This window comes from Ambystoma mexicanum, chromosome 7p (genome assembly GCF_040938575.1).
Source record: "Ambystoma mexicanum isolate Mex_15411 chromosome 7p, UKY_AmexF1_1, whole genome shotgun sequence".
Lineage (NCBI taxonomy): Eukaryota > Metazoa > Chordata > Amphibia > Caudata > Ambystomatidae > Ambystoma > Ambystoma mexicanum.
Genome location: NC_090939.1, coordinates 837,604,170 through 837,624,981, shown reverse-complemented (window position 1 = coordinate 837,624,981; position 20,812 = coordinate 837,604,170).

Here is a 20,812-nt window from a genome sequence, read left to right as displayed (position 1 = left end):
CATGGCCCCGGATGACAACTGGTAGCATGCAAGGGTAAGCCAGTGTGAGAGGGTTTCTTGTGAAGAACTGTGTGGAAACCAGATGTGTCCAGGGTTACCACCACATCGAGATAAATTACCTCTGTGGTATTATGGCATTCAGTAAAACATAAATTCACTGTGTTAGTATTGATGGTTCTCACAAAAAGTTGCCAATCACCGACGGTCCCCTTCCATATTACAAACACATCATCGATGTAGCGCCACCAGGCAACAATTTGGGTGGAAAAGCTGGATGCAAGTAGATCGTGTAAGAATGTAGCCTCCCACCAACCCATCGTCAAGTTCGCATACGATGTGGCAAAGGTACTACCCATAGCAGTACACCTGACTTGCCGGTAAAAAGTGCCATCAAACAAAAAGACATTATTGGTGAGGCAGAAAAGCAACATCTCCAAAATCATGGAGCTGTGACCATGAAAATTCAATGACCGTGTTTCCAAGAAAAATTGACAGGCTTGCATGCCAACTTGATGATCAATAGAGGTATACAATGATACAACATCAAGGGTGGCCAAAAGAAAACCCTCTTCCCTGGGAGTATCATTGATATGTTGTAGAAAATCCCTTGTGGCCTGCAAATAAGATGGCAAAACGGAAACAAAAGGAAAAAGAGTCTCATCAATAAATTGGGCCAAGTGTTCAAGAAGGGAACCACATAACGTAACAATAGGTCTCCCGGGTGGGTGGGTAAGAGATTTGTGTGTCTTCGGTAAAAAATAAGTGGTGGGGATGGTGTGACAAGAGGGAACAAGAAATTTAACTAGATCCTCCTCAAGAAGTACATTATCAGCCCACTTGGTGCAGAGATTATTTAATTCCGACTGTATATCGTGAAAAGGATTTTTGAGTAATTTGGCATAACACAGTCGGTCCCTAAGTTGGCGGTTGGCTTCAAAAACATAATGGACTCTATCTTGGATCACGATATTCGACCCCTTGCCAGCCTGCTTAATGACAATATTGGGCAGGTTTTGTAATTCACCTATGGCCTTTAATTGTGATGCAGTGAGATTATATTTAACTCTGTCGGTGTTAGTCCGTAGTTTTCTCAAATCACTGACACATAAATCATAAAAAGCTTCCAAACAACCACCCACGGGGAACTGCGGATTGAATCTGGATTTGTTCTTGAGCTTTGTATGTACATCCCAGCAAGGGTCAATGTCGAAATCAGTGAAATCAGTGAAATCAACATTAACAGGATCGAACTGGGCGTCTTCAAGACTGGCAAGATCCAAAAGCGATGGAATATCGGAAATGAGAAGGTTAGTACCGCCAGTCCGAGGTATAGAAGGCTTCATGACAGTGGGGTTTAGAATGAAACATTTTTGAGCTTGATCTTCCGAAAGAATTTGTCAAGGTCTAAACGTGCTTGGACATAGTCAAAAGCCTTGGTAGGGCAAAAATTAAGCCCAAGAGAGAGAACCGAGGTTTGGGGCTTAATGAGTATATGGGAGGACAGATTAATTATTTGGCACATCTTCATAGTGTTGGTGGTTATTTTTCCGCTCCAGAGCGTGTTGATCTGCCCTCCTGGTTGCACCCAAGCCGTTTCCCACGTCGGCTTCGGCGAGTCCTTTTCGAGGTCTCTGTCCTTTTCCTCTTCCTCTTGGCTTGCCCTGACCTCTGCCACGTTTTAGGTTTTTCCCATCTTGGCAGAGTAGCCGCATCTCATCTAAAAAATTAAGTTTGACGATTGGTTCCTCATTTTCCGAGACTAACACATCGGACTCAGATGAGGCAGCACCAGGATCACCAGATGCAACGGAAGCAGGCTTAATGACAGGTTTCCGTAAAGAATCAAAGCGTTTGGCAAAGGTGAATATCCTGCTAGTTTCATAGTCAAGTTTGTCCCTTATGAACTTACGATGTTTGCGCTGTTTGATGTCTTCTTCATATATAATAAGAGCCTCATTAATTTTTGTGCGTAACTGCTTGCCCTCCTCTGTGCTGGGAACCTTATTGAGTTCTGTTTCCTTTTTGTCAAGTTCTTCAAGAGCCAAGCCACGATCAGATTTGGCAAATTTTACCAAGATGGTAAGAAAATGAGCAGAACAGCCCTTGCTGGCTTTCCCCCATTCTTGGAGCATGCAGGGATCTTGGTCCTCAAATGATGGCATTGTCATGATGCGCAATCCTCGAGGGATACGTCCAACGTCCAAATAGTTCTGCAGTGAGTGCTCCTCCCACCATTTCGAGATCTCCTTCTTGAGCAACTTCTCAATGTCTTTGAGTAAGGTGATCTCGGTACTATGATTCGAATTAGCCTTTTTAGCCCAAGTAGTAGGCAAAGAAATAGGCAACTCCTGCTGTTCGCTAAATAAGTGCTTGGCCTGAATGAGTCGAGCTGCTGCCCAGGTGTCCTGCATGTTTAAGCCACTACAAGCCAAGCCGTAAAAAAAGTCGAAGCAAAAATAGCAAATAAGACCAGAGAAAATGCGAGCTAACATAACATGTGCTAAGGTTGAGGTCCAGACCGCAGCATACCAAGCTAGCGTCAGAGAGCGATATAGAATGGCAACAAAAAAATCTGGTGTGGAGTAAACAGAAGTACAATGCCATTCGAGCGAAAAACAAAGGAGAAAGGGTCTACGCGTCCTCCGGCACGTTTCACACATATATATATATATATATATATATATATATATATATATATATATATATATATATATGTGGGGGAGACCCCACGCAGCCCCCCATATCAATATTATATCATATTTCCCCCCACATATATATGTGGTGTAAGGGGGGGTCTAAAAAAAAACAAAGTCGCCATTTTCGGCTGTCATAATTGTGAGAGTGACATTTTAGGCCATTACCAAAATTAATACTTGAATGGTGTATAATGTTATATAGCATGTTGCAATTGAAATTTGTTCGATTTTTAACTTTGTACTTTTTTAAAATTTCTGTTTTATCCAACATGTGTTTTGTGTAAAACGTTATGTTTTTGCTACATACCCTGCCGTTCACGCATCCTGTAATATACATTTGTACAATAATATGTTTTGTCAAAGTGCTATGTTACAGAACCGCAGTGTAACTAGCCCAGAGAAAGCCAAGGAAGGCACCGTTCAATCTACATTAGGGCTGGTGTCAACACTCATGAAAAATGATGCAATCTATGCAAAAAGGACGAGCATACTCGTCCTTGTCACTTAAGGGGTTAAGCAAGAAACTAGAAACGATTTATGCATTTGTTTTTGTGTCACTGAATATTTGTATGCATGTTTATGTTGGCCTTCCCACAATCTCTCTATTGTCCATTTTTTATTATTTGATAAATACTACAAGTGTTTAAGAAAAATCATCAGGTATGCAGGCCACTCAAGTTAAAAATGAAATACATAACATTAAGGCTCATGTTTAAAGTAACGTTTTTGGCTCATGTACACATTTTTGGAGCTAATCCCCACTTTACTATTCTTAATCCACTTAGATGTATGAAGAGCTCATGTAAACAACCTCTGATTATAAATATTGGCTACATGAATTAGATTAGGGATATTTATTTTAGGTTTCTTAATCTGCATACCACGCTTTTTGTGACAAGTTGGAGATTTAGAGGAAGATAAAATCTCAACACGATTGGCTGGATTTAAATTCATTTATTTCGTCCTCTACACACATAATTTCCACAGTTGAAATAAGATCCCCAGGATGTAGTAGAGAATCCTCAGGAAGAACCACATGTCGGCTTCGCGGACCAAGCCGAGGTACAACAACCTGGGGGGACGGAGGGTCCGTCAGATGTAAAACAGCAGAGGCGAGGGGCTCTCTAGCCACCACAGGGGCTTTTATCACTTCACCATGTGAGGGATGCACAACGTCCAACACGGATTTTGAGGCCTCCACCCTGGGTTGATGACATTGGTCAGTCAGACTGTCATTACTATCAGCATTCTTTGAAAGATGTATTTCAGTGGAAGCTTTCCTATGCAAGAATAAAAACGCTTTTGCTGCCACATGCAAAAAAATGGGATCGAATTTAAACAGTAGTGACTCCAACAACACTGAATTGGATTTAGTTTCTCTTTGTAGATGGAACAAGTATCCAGAGCACTTGGTTAATTTAAGTGAAAAGCCTTCACTTGGACCACCCTCAAACTTTCTCAAAGCTGCTGAGAGCCAGACTGAGGGCCAGAGGGGGTGCGGGGGGGATTTGGCAAAGATTCTGAGGAAGATAGAAATGAGTCAGACTACAGAAAATTATTTTGTTTGTGGTTGGGTAAGTTGGACCCCATCGACAAGTCAGGCAGAGTGTCCTCGGGACTTAAGTCTATTGAAGCAGTGTGAGTAATAAAAAGGGGAACTGGGGAGGAGAGGCAGTTAGGCATTCCACCGAAGCCCAAGAATTCAAAGGTGGACACTCAGATGTACACGTCTGGGTCAAAACAATGCCCAAATCAGAATAAATCTCTCCAAGAGTGTTCTTCCGTGTCTCCGACATCGGAAGAAAAAAGAAGTTATAATCCTCTGTGAGTATGTAGGCAATGAGGGCTCCATGGGTGCGCCTAAAAACAGCGTAAACAAACCCTCCCTTGAAGATAGAGGAAGCAGTAGGTTTGTTGTTGCCACCAGCATCTCTGCATCTAAGATCATGTAATTAGGGGTATCCTCGATTTCCCACCACTCCTGAGATCGTACATCAGCACTCGCCAGGGCCTCTGCTGTAAATCTGGTGTGCACAGCAAAGGATGGGCTTAATACCCCACGGTGAGATCAACAGCAGCAATAAATACTACTACACCTATCACTAGGCAAGAGAGGAGACATGCAGGATAACAGTTAATGTGTCACTCACTGTAATGGGGAGCACGGTGTCCTGATGAGCTATTCCAGAGAAGCAAGAAAAGAAGCTCTCAGGTCCAAAAAGCTCCAAACACACCAAACACACAACTTTGCACACCACGCAGCGAGGCGTGCCGCTCCATGCTGGTGTCAAGCTTTTACTGTGAAAGCTCCTCCTTTCAGACAGTAGAAGGTAAAGAAACACTACAGGAGCAGTTCAGGGTCTCTTGCCAGCAATGCCTCCACCAGACACACAGCTTCGAAAACTGCATCGCACTCCATGCTGGTGTCAAGCTTTTACTGTGCAAGCTTCTCGTTTCAGACAGTAGAAGGGGAAGAAACACTCCTGGAATAGTTCAGGGGCTCTTGCCAGCAATGCCTCCACCAGACACACTGCTTTGAACACCATGCCACGCTCCACGCCACTGTCAAGCTTTTACTGTGTAAGCTCCTCCTTTCAGACAGTAGAAGGTGAAGAAACACTCCAGGAATAGTTCAGCATTTCTTGCCAGCATCCTCTCGGGAGGATAGCTCAGGTGCAAATCGCTCATCTTGGAAGCAAGATGACACAGAGCAACACAGGCTCGATCCCCGGGTCCGCACTTAGAAACCTCTCGGTATTAAGCGTGTTATAAATAAGCAAATATATAATTATAATTATAATGCCTCCACCAAACACACAGCTTCGCACCCCGTCGTGGTATATTTATATGTCTGAAACCAAATCACTTGGATTTTGGGGTGTTTCGGAGTTGAGGTGACCCCTCGAATTCTTAGAATATTCTCAAGAGGCAAATCATTATTTTTTTTTTTTTAAATCAAGCCCTGTGGTGTGAGGTCAGACCCCAAGAGGGCAAAACAACATTTGTTTTTAACATAAAAACACTTCCACCGCTCACCAGCCAGTCTTTCTTTTCAAAAAGAGCTTATTCAATTAAGAACCTGATGTTCCGGCACCTGACACCTGCGAATATTCGCCGGTTGTCCACATTATCAATGCCAGGCCCATGAATATTTTCAATAATGCAAATGTGTTGTGTCTTGACTGTCGTGTAGCCGAAGAGTCCTCTGTCCACAAGTGCCGCACAGAGAGAATCAAAGTCACTCTCTGTGCCGCATTTGAGGCCACAGGTGGCAGATGTTCTTTCCGGAACTGCGGTACTCGTGGAACCCCGAACCACTGTTAAGGAAACACCGGTTAAGTGTTAAGCCAAAACAGTATCAACAACCAATCAACAAGTAAGTGGAATGGTCTTACAAAAGGTGTCTGTGGAGTGGCGGTTTAACCTATGGGAAGGTTCCGAGACCCAGCAAAGTTGTTCTTCCAGAATGTAAGTATCCCAGCAAGGTTGCAAGTGCCAGGCCCACCTGATGCCAGAATCCGCACAAGAAGGGCGGAACACAGAAGGAGTCCGTGAAGTAGTCCGTGGTTGTAATACTGATCCAAAAGCAAGTACCAAGGTTTATCCATTGCCAGTCCATGAAACATATCCGAGGTCAAGATCCAAAAGGTGTGAAACAAAAGGTATGTAGCGCCGTACAGGAATCCGAAGAAACAGCTGTGAAGCACCGAAGCCCCGCAACAGAGCCGTTTAAATACTGGCGCTGCTAATTCCTCCCAGTCACATGACCCGCGAGCGCATCACGTGAGTGTAGTCCAGAAACACGTGAGCGGAAGGCGGCGGTCATGTGACGTGGAAGAAGTCGGTCTAGCAGCCGCCACGGAAGACGCCAGGGAGGTAGACGTCTCCACGTGCAAAGACCATGCCGACCCAAGCTTTGTGGCAGTCGGCGCCGTGGCAACTGGGGCGAAGAGACAACCTGTGAGTCCCGGAACCGGGCAAGAGGGCGAGGGGTGTTTGGGGCACGGGGATGAGGAATGGGACCCCCAGAGGGAGTGGAGTGCGTGACAAAATGTCTTTTCAGGCTCTTCACCCAGGCCCATACATGAATGTCATATACATTTTCAATGTTTTTTTTAATACTTTTCTTGAACTTGACAACCAATCATTATTAGAAGATTTTCTTTATTAAATATGTTTCCAAATGTTTGTTGCACCACTGTGGGGCAAGATGCTAAATGAAAGTATGGATTATATATGTATTCAAAATATTTTTGGGGTAGGCCTCGTGTATTTAGTTGCAATTGATGCTAGACCACCTAGGCTGTATATCTTTATACTTTTTCACTTTTTCCACCTGTTTTGTTTGTGTGCAAAATATTGCAGTACTTTTTGTATCAAGTTTCTGTGACTATTTTAGCTGTATTGTCCACATCAATATATTGGCTAATTGTTCGCATGTAAGGAGTTGTTTGCTCTTTTTTACTTTCTGTGTAATTCTGCAAAGTCAAAGCTGTAGTCCACCTAGAACTATACAAAGTCATCTTATTACTGGACGAGCACTGTGCTGGAAAATTGGTCGCAGTGACCCAGGGAACTGTCGCTGTTTTCTTTTACAGAACCCATGCCTTCATTTGGGGAGGTCTGAGGTCAGGCAACCTTTACTTTTACTTTCTTCAATTATGAAATCAAGATTTTCTATATTGGGTTAGTCAGAGACACTTTGCATAATTTGGCCCTATACTGCTGCCTCTGTGCATTATCCGTAAGATTGCTCTGATCTGAGATCCCTTTAGCCGGTTCCATGTAATAATGTACCCGCAAAAACGTCTCCTGAAAAAAAAGTCGCAGTTTTTTGCAGAGCCATTATTACATTGAACATGCAGGGTACACCCCCTGATTTTCATTTATTTTTACAAGGGGAGCAGGACACATCCCTGCAAGCCATACCCATACATAATGTCACCATATATAATGTCGCCAGTGGCTTTTCCCAGCGACATTATGTATGGGGACATTATGCATGGGGACATTATGCATGGGGACATTATGTATGGGGACATTATGCATGTGGACATTATGAATGGGGACATTATGTATGGGGACATTATGCATGGGGACATTATGTATGGGGACATTATGTATGGGGACATTATTACCCGATACCCTTTAGCCTGGGTTCATCTCTTCGGGGTCATACCATATGGTATGTAGTTGCAGATATTTTCATTTGAAAGTAGAATGTTTATTAGTTTTCAACAAAACAGAGCTTTGAGCTTCAACTCAGGTAAGGTAGGTAGGGGCTATCTCACTGTCAACCTTTTGAGTTTGCCACCTAAGTTCCATTTCAGGATTGTATTTCCCTTATCCACAGGGATTTTCTCCCGGATCATTCATTATCCAATAAACCGAAATGTTCCTTTTTCACATGCGGATTGGGAATATGAGTGATCGATTGTTAAACTTGTTATTCTGGAAAGTGAGCTTTGTGCAGTATATCCTGAGGAACTTCTTTGGTAGTTGTTGGTCAGCTCTCTAGAGACCCTGCGCCTTTTGGATCATAGTCTGTAGTGCTACATTTTGCAGTTTAAGCATCTCCGTTTTTAATAAGGACTGTGCTTGCAGGGTTGCTTCAATTTTCCTCATACTTTTCTTTTCCAGAGCAGTTTGGATTTTGAGGGTGCTGCTCATGTGGTGGAGCTATGAGTTGAATTTGTGCAAACCTATAAAGCTTGGCAGGGCCCTCTGTAGTCTGTCCTTCTACAGGCAGACTTGTTGTCTTATAGGTGATCCGCTGCCACATGGCAGGTGCTTTCTTCTGTATTCTCATTTAAAGCAGGCTGAGTAGTACAATGGATGGTGCGCATTTTCTGAGTCATCCTTACGAGATCGAATTTCAGGAAACAACCTTACCCAGTATCTGATGTTGTGCTAAAACTTAGGTTATATTAAAAAAAATGTTGGTGCAAATGATGAGATGTGGGAGCTACCACATACGATCATTTTAGCCCCAAAAATATGCCCTATTATGAAACGTCATTTCACTGTGTGCAAGGCAGACATGTTCAAATGCCACTTTTATCCTCTTTGCACATTTATTTGCACATCAGGAGGGGTTATGCACATTTTAAAGCAGATCCTGAATTAAAAACCAGTTTGCACCTTAGAAGGAGCAGAAAACGAAGACATTCCCCTCGGCTTTTTTTTTTTAACTGGTGTAGGAGGGGATGCACATTGCATGACAAGGCCATCCATGACCTTCTCATGCATTCTTTTAGGTGAAACATCACAGTATGAACGGCTGCGGTCCAATGAGTATTTATGATTTAAAGGCTTTTTTCCTTTTTTAATCGTTTCGGGGGCACAACGGTTGTCACTAGTGGTGGACTGGCATATAGGGAATGTTGGAGATTTCCTGGTAGGCCTCTGCACCATGGGCCTCTTTTGTGTGGCATTTCCTAATTTCCTCATAGGAAAGGGTTGGGCTAGCTGAAAATGTTTAATATGGGGCCACTTTGAAAAATATTTCCTGGGCCTCTTTTGGTTCCCATTCCACTCCTAAATTGTCCCTGTGAAATGTGATCCCAGCACCCACCTGGGTGGTAGGCACCAGCTTCACGTTAGGTTGAGAACGATGTGCTGTCCAGTCACACCCCAACCACCCGAAATGCACAAATCACCTTTGAAAGGAAAGTGACCTACCAATTTCTAACACTTATGCAAATAAATAAGCGCTTCATCTGAGATTTGTTTTTAAAAACTGTATTAGTTGCTAAGAATTGGGCCCATTGAGTAGAAAACATGCTTTTAAAAGAATCACTTAGCAAATCTCTCCCCAATGTAGACAGTTTCACTTCCTCTGGCAAAATGGCACCACTATAGCAGAACCTTCTGCATTATGCATTTGCTCTGCATGCTGACTGGCACCATGCTCCCACTTATGTGTATCTTGTAGAGCTGTGGCTGAGAGCGAATCCCCTCTCTAGCCAGACCTAAAAATGGCAACCAGCACCCAGAAACAATAGGCTTATACAGTTTTGGACTCTCTGTGTAAAATATTCAGTAAGCTTCTGCTGTCTCCATTAGAGGCACAGATAGAAGGGAAGAAATTGCTTTGATCAGGCTAGGCTGAATTTAGGGAAGGTCAAGAAACAACATTGAAATATGTGCTATTCATGAGGGAGGCAACATTACTGACAATCATAAATCTTGGACCCACCTTTTATTCTGTTAAAATGAATCAAAGCTCTCGTTGACTCAATGAAATGCAAATAAATGAGGAAATGAGTCATCTGTTGAGACTGCACTAGTTTCACAATTCAGCGTGTGTTAGTACGGCCCGAAAGCAGAAGACAGATGACTTCCCTATACGCAAGAGGTTGGTCAGGGTTGTGTACAAGTTTCAGCACTTATGAGATTACACTTGTATTGGGGTGAGGGTAGAAGCTAAAGCAGACATTTCCATTATAGGTGGACCACCACAACCAACACTACAAAACCAAATGCATCACATTCAAAGACCTCTGCATCCCCAATAAGTCCTTGCACAGACAAGGAACAGAATTCCTCCAGGTGAAAATCAGCCTCTACCAGCCAAGAAGGAGCCTAAAATCAAGCAACGACCTACAAATAGAGACAACGCAGTACAGAAAGAGGAAATTCGAAGGAATAGCATTCTCAGATCTAATTGATAACCCATGGAACACCATGCCCAAAGAAATTAGAACCACAGAAGACCACATCACCCTCAGGAAATGACTTAAATGCTGGCTATTGAACAGACAAGCGCGAAGAGACAATGGCAGAAAAAGCATTGCAGACCAAAAGAAACACACTAAGCGACGCAGTCACAGACAACAGTGATGAAATTGCAGAGTACCACAATACCCCTGCCCACACACCCCGCCTCCCCCAGTCATACCTACACCTATAGAGATTGGTGAAGAGTAGCCCACCCAATCAACAGAGGGAAAGATGCCCAATGTGCAATTATGAACACAGGGAAGCCGAGACAGGTAAAGCATTACATTGAGGAATCAGGCTCACATTGGTCACCCATATAACTAAGGTTACCTGGCCGAGCACCACTCCCTCAATTTATTATAATACCAGCTGTGCACCCACTCAGAAGCCAACCACACAACAGGTCAACACCCAACTGCTCCGACTAATGCCCACTCAGTAACTAGGAACCCACTAGGTACAACCAAGCCTCTGCCCTCAAATCCGCAGGGGAAGTTAGCCTCCATGCTTGGAGAGGAGGCGTGGCTGGCTGACGGACCGCAACCAAGAACTTTGGTAGGTACCATTGAGCGGCAACCGAAGACACACTTCAGAGGCACTGTCAAACTAACTGATCTACTAACCAATTCCCCCCTTTCCTGCTCCTCCAACCTTATCAACGCTACTATACATTACTAGGGTAGCCAGGCTACACATAAACAAACGACGAGAACTAATCTAATGCTTGCACCCAACCAACCAACTCTCTGAGACTCCGGAATTAACCTTAGAGGGAACATACACTGGCCCATAGTCCATAAATCCATCAACACTACATAAATGCACACCAACACAATATAATCAAACACCAAACAGTCATTCGTGACTCTGGATCTCTTAGGGATACAACTAACCAATGTGCACAACCTCTACTCCACCCTCACTTCATATGACCCACACAACAAACACTAGCACTCATCTGAGGCACTGAGTCCGAACCATATGGTCACAACAAGAGGGCCCTCTTGAACCAACTCCCACATGCAACACAAAGTTCCTCCTGGTTCTGAACCTAACCCATCATCCTATCCTCACTAACACACCCCACCCTCTTCTCTTGCAGAGCCATGTGAGTGCCTGGAGATTGCCCTTGGGTGGTAGCGGTGCACGGTATAAACCAAAATAATATACTCTATGAGGTTGATGCAGTTTTTATTTACCCAACAGAGATTTAACATTTGAAATGACTAACGGCATTTGACACATTTTTGAATTAACACCGATTTGGTTATCAATACAGCCAAAACAAAAATAATTAAAACCAACAATAGGTTCTGGTCCACGAGTTTGTGTCTAAAAGAAGTGAAGGCATATGACTATTGCGGGATTAGATTGCCTGTATTGGGAGCCAGTGTACAGCATATTAAATACCAAAGTTATCACTAACCCATGTCTTTATTGCTGTCTTAATATTTGATGCCAAAATGGGCAAGCTGACCATATCTGCCACCATACAAGGCATAGATAAAGGTCTTTTCGCTTGTCTATGTATGGTGCTGAACTCTGGGCTTTTCTACTATTGATTCTCTAGCAACTATAGAAAATATTCTTTTTAATCTGTAGTCATGGCTCTATGCTAGACACCAATGCTTCATAATCACTCATCGGTGGGGATCAAGGGGCTGGATCATCAGTTTGCCCGGAAACCAGTTATGTGGTGGATTCACACTTGTGCCAGGAGAAGAGAACCAGAATAGAATTGTATTAAAAGAAGTAGTACGCATGGAAAGGTTTGCTAGGCTATGGCTTGTAGAGGAGGTCCCAGATAAAGCCTGCACTCCAGTCACCCATTTTGAAGTTCCAGCAACGTTCACACCAAAATATGTGACGTATGATGAGCAAATAAACCAGCAGAGAGCCATGGTGGGCCTCTGCCCAGTGCCTATTAGAAGAGCATCACCTATTGAAGTACCGATACCCAGAAAACCATGGACAGTAAGGTATCCATTGAGAAAATCCTACCAGCAAATGAAACGAAATGAAGATTGCCTAAGTACTGTCCCGGAAGAAACCAAAAAAGGTCTTAATGGAAGATGAATGGTGATGTCACGAGGACCCAGACAGACTCACAGATAGAACAAATGTCAACCAAAGAATGACACACAGAGACAAAACGCCATGGATAAAGATATCTTGAACCTCAAGGGGGAGAACGTAGTTGAAACACAAAAAAGTTGAAGCTGTAAGCAAGATGAAGACATTCAACTAGTTTACACCTGTAAATATTCTTGGAACCGCAAGAAAGATAAGAAAACAGTGCAGCTTGCTATGCTTAGTAGAAGAATAGTGCAGCGAGCGCCATTATACATAATCTACCTTAAACGAAGCACTTCATTATAAGATTATTTCTACTTTGCACAAAAGCAGAACCAACCCAGGTTACTAAAGGCCAAACGCAAGAAGATTCATATTCTAGTAACACGAGGAGAGACGGCTGAATCGAAACTCGGCATAGGCAACTCGTGCCAGAGAAGCCAAGTTCATACCAATAGAAGCTATGAACAGTAGCTACTTTCAATTGAAACTAAGAAAGAATATCCTGCCTCTGACGGATCGAGATAAGAAGGCGAAGGCAGGTGGCGGGTGAAACGAAAATCAAATACACATATTGAGAGAACCAAGACAAATTCACGTTGTGGGAATCACGTGACCAGCCGAGCAAGAAGAAGCACGGGTTCACACGTACGCTTGGCAGCGGAACAAGCAGAGATATCAGAACTTTTCCAGACAGAAGATGCAGTTTCGAGGCCAACCACAATGTACTAATTGACACATAGCTATTAAAGTTATGATTGATTGTAACAAGGACTGGAGGAAGGCCGGGTAACTAAGGGGCACCTCGCACCTGGCTGACCGTTCTGCGTGCTGCTAAGCAAAGTAGAAAACTATGCATGGGGTTGGTGCCAACCCAATCACAATGGACCAAATAATCTAGGGTCCTATAGTTAGTCGAACCAATGAGACGTCGTACTTTTAGTGACGTCTACAGTAGTCATTTTTGAAGGAAGAGCTTAGACGCCCACCTGACAGTGTTTACCCAATCCCCTCACTCATTTACCATATACAGATATAGTACCTATAGTAAAGTTACCTTATCCTAACCAATAGAATTGCATGTTAACTTTTGAGTGTTACACGTCAATTATGATGAGTTTTGAGTATAAATGTTACAACTTGTATCAAGTTCGTTGGAGTTGAAGCGAGAAGGGTGATCGCATCACTGCTGAAATCCATAACTCCTCGTTTTTTGTACTTGTCATTAAACGGACTCCCTTTGCCAAACCATTGATTTGTCCTTATTGATTGGCGTTGGAGTAAAAAATCTGGACCCCCATCCATCTCAAGGGTGCAGCTATCTCGTCTTAAAGTACTTCTGAGCGAACCTCAGCTCTATGGGCTGGCCGGTCTCTGGAGTACACTTGGTAGCAGAGATTGATGGTTATCAATTATATTGATTAGAATAAGACACCGATTGATCGTTGACATAAAGTAACTCTAGGTCTTTGGCAATATCATGAGTCCTTTGCCATTCGTCTGAGTAGACCGTGAAGCTCCGTGTAGACAGTGGTAGTGTAAAAGAAGTCTGCAGACCAGGGTCTGAAGGAACCCGTGTTACCCACCTAACCCCTTCCCATTCCTACGGGCAGATGAGCGGGCGAAAAACCGAAGAAGGCGGTAACAAAGGCGGTGATCCCGAGGGTCTAGAGAGGAACAATGCGAACGGTGAGTGAAAGAAAGTGAATGTTTTGGCAAAAGTGCATGCTTTAACACAAGTAAAAGGGAAAAGGTAACGGAGGGAGATGGAAAAACAAAACATAGCTAGAAATAGAGAAGAATGTATATATATAAGGGGATAATGACTCAAGGATAAATAAACAAAAGAGAGGTTACCGGGGAGGACACCTGAGAAGAGAGTGGTTACTGGGGGGGACACCCGAGAAGTGAGAGGATTCGCCTTATCCCTACGCTTTTGACATAAGCGGCTACAAGAAACGTGTATCCAGAGTCCCACATAATGGGGAACAAATAGACTACCATGGCGATTAAAGACGCCGTGAAAGGGGTACGTTTAAACTCCATGAAGGGGTAATGATTAGAGGCAGAGATACCTGTGACCAGCTGGTGTTCATCTAGTCTGTTAAACGTCTGTTTTACATGTTGTTTGTTGTGACGTTACAAGTCGAAACATTTCTTTGAGAAAACTGATTTCAATTTTACGCGATTGAATAGCTGAGGTAACATCGCATGCAAATGGATGTTTTTTAAATAAAATAGAAGATATAAAATATTGTGAAAAAATCTGGATTGGAGCTTGCAGTGTTTGGTGCTCACTCATATTATTGAAGCATTCACAAGTGTTATATAAGGAGAAAAGGAATAGACCTAACCATGGAAGACATAACTCCATTAGCACACCTATGCAAACAGTTGCCGAAACATGCCCCAAAGCTGAAAAAATACAGTACAGAGTGGGTAAAAGGGACCACCAACAAAATGTTTAGGCCATGGCTACAAGGGGGGTCCTTATCTAAAGCTGTCTTGCAACACATGACAACATATTTGCATGCCACATACACAGGTAAAAAGTTAGGCAAACGCCTCACTTTTCTAGAACTTTGGAAAATGTATGAACAGGGAAAGGAAGAGGAGCCGCCAACAGATTGGATACTTAATGTATGCACAGAGGGAGGTGAGACGCCTACTCCGCTGCCTGCCCCATCCGAAACAAAGGTTGAAGAGAACAAAGATGAGGGGATATACCCGCTAAGAGAATTTAAAGCAGCTACAGGGTATAGTAACCCGGCATATAAGCCACCCATGCAAAGTAGTGATGAAAATCAAGGGAGAGAAAAGGATAAGGATATCGCCTCCACGGTCCCAAGGAAAAAGGAGAGACGCAAGGATGAAAGAAGGGACCAGACACAGACAAGTACAGCTCTCAATAAAGAGAGAGAAGGGGAAAGATGGAAGGGAAATGAAGATAGAACTGATGAGATAGCATTCGCAAAGAACGAATGGATGGGAGGGCAAATTTTATTGAAACTCGATGGCAAAGGCACTGATGATGCAAAAAAAAGAGAGGCTAGAAGAGGTACAGAGAAAGGGGAATGAGAAGGAATTGAGAGATGAAAGAATAAGGAAAAAAGATAGACAAAGGCGAGAACAGCTATATTGCGAAGAACAAGAAAGACAGCTCGATCGCAAACAGAGAGCAGCCAATGATGAAGACAGACAGAAGCAGCCAAGGTCAGGGGAAGAGGAAAGAATACGAAAGAAAAGAATAAAGAGACAAAGAGATGAGGAAATCTAAAGGGCAGATGAACGAAGAAATGAAAAGAAAAATGAAGAAGATAGGGTCAGAGAAGAGACGAGGAAGCACAGAGAATTTGATGACGATGTAGAACGTAAGCGAAGGTAGAGAGCATGCGAGCTTGAATATCTGGGGAGAGAGGTTAAAAAACCTGATCCTGTAGTAGATTGGGAAGATATAGAAGAATTTTTTCCTGCATACGATTCAGTACCAGGCACGTCTAGGGTGAATATGGGTGAATGTGGAATATGGACCAGAAGCATCAGAGAAACAATCGATAGAATATATGATGAAATGGGGCTAGAACAAATACCCCAAAGGGAGGGGCAAAACGAGCGCCTGGAGAGCACTCAGCTGTACGACACTGAGGATGTCTCCCGAAGTAGTGGGGATAGAGAACTAACCCTGGATAGACTAGAATTAAGTAGGAACAAAGAAGACACGAGAAGTGGCACGAGTTGGGCACAGGCAATGTCTGACTCAGAAAGGGAGGAGCACGAGGAAAAGGAGGAAGAGAGACGGAGCAAAAGACGACTCCCAAGGGAAAAGGTATAAGATGGTCAGACACTAGCGAGTCTGCACTGAGGGCATCAGAGTCAGCCATACAGTCAGACTGACACAAAGAAGTATCTCACGGTCAGAAGGGGGTGTCATCACCGCCCTTCGTGGACAGGCTCAGGAGATTGCCAGGCAGACGGCGATATGGGAATATTACCCCTGCAATAGACAGGAGAACAATGAAAGAAGAGAGAGAGGGCTATGCATCCCAATTTCTGCTACTCGAGAAGGGGGGAGTAAGACCACAATATATTCCATGGCCACACATGGATCGAGAAAACTTGAAAAACAAGCTTCAAATGCTGACAACGGGAGCCGGAAAGTGGATACATGAGTTAGAAAAAATGACAGGAGGAAACACGTTAGCTATAGGGGATATTAAGGATCTCCTAATCGCCATACTTGGTGAGAGAGCAGACGATGTGTGGACACAAGCAGGCTACCCTGGTGTAACCACACTTATTACCGCACATGACGGAGCTCCATTTATCTATTGTAGAGCCACAGTATGGAAAGCGCTATGAGTGCTGTATCCAGACACTTCTGATATGGGAGCTATAATGACACGAAAAATGAAGGCGTCTGAGGATCTGTTAATTTACATACAGAATTTTCAAGACGAATGGGTACTTGAGACTCAAGAATCCTGGACGAAATCTATGCCTGTGTTCTACCATATATTGTGCCAAGGGCTGCCAGAGCCGGTACAGAAGCAGCTCAAGAAATTGGTAGGAATTGAGGCTAAACCTTGGAAAGAAATACAGCTGACCATTGCACATTATTGCAGACTGCTGCAAGAAAAGAATCGCAAAAAGGAAGCTGCATGAAATTGGTGCAGAAGAAATTGTCAAAGTATGCTCTTGAGGGAGCCATGATAACCAGCGCAGCATGCAGCAGGTGACTAATCCACAGCAGAATAACCAGGGCAATACAAGGTTTTACCTACGGGGATGAAGATTTAGGGGAAGAGGATGGCAGAGTAATCAGGGAGGCTTTCAGAATAACCAAGGAGGTTTCGAGAATATGCAAAATGGCAATCAAGAAATGTCAAATGGGCAAATGATCCAACCACCACCAGTATGCTGGTTGTGTGGGATGACGGGACATTTAGCATGCACATGCAGAAACCAAGGCATGATGCAAAACGGCCAAGGTATAGGAGCAGGCATGGTGAATCCACCTCCAGTTTTACAGCAGGGAGTTACAAAGAATCACACGGTTCAACAGCAAACACCAGGAGCTCAGCAAAAACCCACAGCCCCAAAATGTAGTGAGTTTTCCACAAGGGCAGTCCCAACAGTCACTGCTACAATTGTCACAAACAACGAGCTCAGGGCAGACCACGAGCCCTGGAATGAGAAGTAGCACTGGTAATGGGGGAAATCCACCAGCACACAGTGGGCCAAATTTGTATATGGACTAGGACAGCTGACTGGGAACCCTGATGTTTTCTATCCTTTCAGTGACACCAGACTCTCACCTGGAACCTAGGGTAGATGTTGTTATAGGGGATAAAGAATACTCCTTCTTAGTTGATAATGGTGCAACACACTTGTGTATACGTGAAAGCAAGTTTTCCTTATCCGGCAAGGCCATAAATACTCAGAGTTTCACAGGAGCCACAAGTCGTGTTCCCTTCACAAATGCACTTCCAGTCTTTATAGGAGAATGTGAAATGAATGTGCCTTTACTATATTCTCGTCAGACCCCAGTAAACATTTTGGGTAGAGATTTAATAACAAAGTTAAACATGACAATCTCATTCACGGAGGAGGGCATAGTATGTTCAACTCCAGGAATGCATTATTCAAATGTATGTGAAATGATCAGAGCATATGCAGGACACACAGCTATGAGGGCTATACCATTAGAGCCAGAAATATTTGCATATGGTATGCACATACTAATGGCAGGGCTGCCAGGCCTTGCAGACAGAACCATGAGAACTCCATATGAGTTCCTATTTAGACCAAGAATACCCATGCATGAGGAGAAGGGACAAGTATTTTCCTTGATGATATACACAGCTGCAGTATGAGGGACAGTGGCCTTGATTGACGGTTATGACGTCGAAGGCCGACTATGGTGCGCAGTAATCGCCATTGAAGAAGTATATCACGAGTACTGTTGGCTGTGAGGACCGGCTGCCTGGGAATCCTTCACATCCTCCACATCCTCCACTTCGTGACAATTCGGCCGGAGGACGTCTTTACTGGCAACACTTGTTTGCCTGACTTCGACTCAGGAAGTTGAAAGAGTGCCCGCCCCAGATTTGGCCGCACCTTTTCCTGTTTCCTTCAAAAACCGCCACTTCTGCGCACCCGCGCTGCGCACCTAGCGAGTACCACGAGTACTGTTGGCTGTGAGGACCGGCTGCCTGGGAATCCTTCACATCCTCCACTTCGTGACAATTCGGCCGGAGGACGTCTTTGCTGGCAACACTTGTTTGCCTGACTTCGACTCAGGAAGTTGAAAGGTGATTTCAGAGATACTTGCAAAGACAATACCACCACGTGTTGGGTTTATCTCTAATATTGGACTTCTCTAGTTGGTGACTGCTGTATAGTACGCCCCAAAGGGGCGTCACAGATATCTGTATAGTACGCCCACAAAACGTCCATAACGTGCTTAGACTCACAATACCCATGTCATAGACACCATACTTACCACCCTTGTTTGTGTTTATTTTTCAGAGTGCCCGCCCCAGATTTGGCCGCACCTTTTCCTGTTTCCTTCAAAAACCGCCACTTCTGCGCACCCGCGCTGCGCACCTAGCGAGTACCACGAGTACTGTTGGCTGTTCGCTGTGCGAGGTGCGCTGCGGCTGGGGCGGCCCTGATTAATTGTTTTATGTGAGATCGTGTGTCATAATTCAAACTTGTCCATACAAAGTGAATTTTGAGTTGGAGGTTTTGATATCCACCTCCAATAAATTATGGCATATCGGCTCACGACTAACATGCCTCCGCAAATTGCAAACATGTATATTCCATCCACAGTCTGCACAAATCCGATTTTGGATGATAGAATTAATATAAATCCACAAGAATTCCTCTCTGCCCATTCTTTCTGTTCCATAGACACAGGTAAAACTACATCAGCAACACCTAAGTTTTGTTTTGATGTGAATACAGACGATTCTATTGTATCCATATCCTCAATGTCTACCTCTCATTTGAAGGTTTCAAAGGAAGGGGCTCATTCCATTTTAAAGAGCAATTCTCTTGCTCTCAACACTCCGAATGCGGCGGCGAACGCGCGCCCATTATCAGATATTACAATGCTGGCGTCAACGCGAAATTGTCCTCGCTTATCTTCACCACGGCTTGGCACTTCTCCAATTTTCTTTCCCTCCCTGTTGCAAGATCATACAAACTCTACTGCAGAGTCTAATCTAAGTGAGTCTCCAATCGCATGGAGTATGTCAATATATCCACCTGTAGATCAACAGCATAGTAAACTATGTACGAATGATCAGTCTCAATCGCTGTCTCAATCACACACCTCTGTTTCTATGTTACATTCATTTGCATTGCCTACACCGAGACCCCCAAAAATAGCTGAGACTGACTTACTCTCACAACACGCAGCTATGATACAACCGGCTATGTTAGCCATCAATACAACTATTATGAGCCTTTGTAAGTTATTTGAGTCCTTAGACACAAAGGTGTCACAACAATCAAGACAATTCAACGATCTAATGAAATGGCTATCAGCCCATTATGTTTCATCTGTAGAAAAAAACATAGTTTTACCATCAAGTGTTATAACGAACTCTGACTACACAGGGAGGAGCGAAACGTCGAAGTCGGCAATGCCTGAGTCTACCCCTATTCATGTGCCGGTTCCAGACAACGTAAAATATACTGCATTACCTTTTATTACTGGCATCATTCGCCCAATTGAAAAAGAGACTGGTAGCCCATTAGTGCAACATGAACCTAATTTGACGGCTCAAACAGACACTACAACAGTTGTTGAAGTGGTACCTCTGTTACTTGAGTCGTCTCATAGCAAAAAAAATATACAATGTGTGGGCCATTTGGATGCATTAAAAGCTAGGAACCCCAAGGTTGCTCCAAAGAAACCACTGGCCTTAAAAAAGACCAAGAATATGGTCAATGTAAAACAAACAAAAAAAACCTTGAATTCCTTTTTCAAAGCCCTGGGTAAGTCATCTGCATTACAAGGTAAAGAAATACCACATACAAACCTCCCTTTCAAGGATGGGCAACCCCTGATGTTTTCAGGTGCCTCACGGACTGATTACTCTCTGAAAAAAATCAATGAGGAGGCTCAGTTGATTCTTGCAAATTCGGCATCTCTGGCAGATCAGACTGCTAAATCTAAATCAATCACACAACAAAATTTGCTTCACTCTGATCTTGTGAAATCCTCTGTAGAGTACACACATGGACCTGTGATATTAGCGACACAGTCTAATGACAAAATATTGGAAGATTCTTCGTCACCTTTGTCAAAG